The following is a 1,516-nucleotide window of genomic DNA, read 5'->3' on the forward strand; positions in this document are numbered from 1 at the left end:
CAACCAGATCTCACCAGTGGGGCCTCTAACCTGCTATCCTGATGAGATATTAGACAATTTTAGGCACAGGCACATTTTAACAAGGTCACTCATACAAAAGGCACCTGATCCTGGAGCTCTTTAAAGACACAGATGCAAACACAAACATAGAAAAACCAGACACCAGTAAAGCGGTTCCTAGATTTCAGGTGAAGTCCTATAGCTCCTCCCACTCTGGCAGGGCACCCTATTAACCTGATAGTCCCCTCTCTCAAAGGGGGTACCACAGATGGGTGGGGAAGGAAAGTTCTCAGTGGTGTATCCCCAAGGCAACTTACCCTACTCCAGGATGTGAGCCCCTGGACCCACCAGAAGTAGCCATTTCTGTTTCCACCATAGGGAGCATCAGGAGGCAGCCTGTCTTGGCACAGGAGAGCAGGAAGGGCACATCCCCAAGACAAAGGCAGTCTCGGTGGCCACCAGGGACTTATCCAACAGATCACCCATCCAAGGTCGACTGGCCTCGAGCAGGACTTATATTCCTTTCATGGTTCCCAGATTTCTCTTACAGCACTGAGGGTATGATCAGCTCACCACAAGACAAAAGCCAATCGTCAAGAGGCAAGATGGCGGCAGAGAAAGGGCATTTTATTACAGCTTGCTACCAAGAGGGAAGATGGCCAACTAATGTCCAAAAGAATCATCATAAGGGGGGGAAAGAATTTGGAAGCAGTTATACAGGCCAGTGAGTTATAGGGGAGGGGATTAGGAATGTTGACCCAGGAGTCACCACACCAGCTCTTTCAGTTGTCTTTGATAATGGCTATCAGCATAGACTCTGTTCGGGTGTCATCACATTCCTAAGGAACTCAAAAGAACAAAGTTATCGTCTTATCACATCTGGGAGGCACGTGCACCAGCAGGGGTCATAAAATATACAGCCCAGGTGGATCTCCTGGAGGGTGCATGTTCTGCTGGGTTAGCCACTCAGAGGTCATTCAAAGATACAATATGGTTTCTTTTGTACAATATGGCTTCCCTTATGCCAACCTTGTGTTGAGCTGATATCATAACCACCCCCTGACTAACCTACCAGCAGTCATAACCATCAAGAAGTACTTTTCCAGAGCCTTTAGAAGGTTGGGAACAGCTGAGAAAAGGCTACTGCCCACATCAAGAGGCCAGATATGATGTGTACGTTCCTCCTAGAAACCAGAAAACGCTGCCTTCCTTCCCCGCCCTGCTGGCAACTTGGGATCAAGCAGAACCAAACAACAAGCCCTAACAGCTCAGCTCCCAATGCCTCCTGCAGGCGGGTCTCTGGCAGGAAAAGGCGGAGAGGGGAAGCGGCGCCACCCTGGAGGCGGCCCTGCGGCTGGCAGCGGCTGGAAGTGGAGGCCCATGCTGGCGCAGACGCTGCGCGCGGGGGTCCTAGGGCTCTCCGTCCTGCTGCTGGCGGCCGAGTGGAGCGCGCTTCAGTGCGGGGAAGGTGGGGAACGGGCGCCTCTCATGCTCACCCTTCCAACACCCCAACCCG

Source organism: Equus caballus, chromosome 27, assembly GCF_041296265.1.
Source record: "Equus caballus isolate H_3958 breed thoroughbred chromosome 27, TB-T2T, whole genome shotgun sequence".
Lineage (NCBI taxonomy): Eukaryota > Metazoa > Chordata > Mammalia > Perissodactyla > Equidae > Equus > Equus caballus.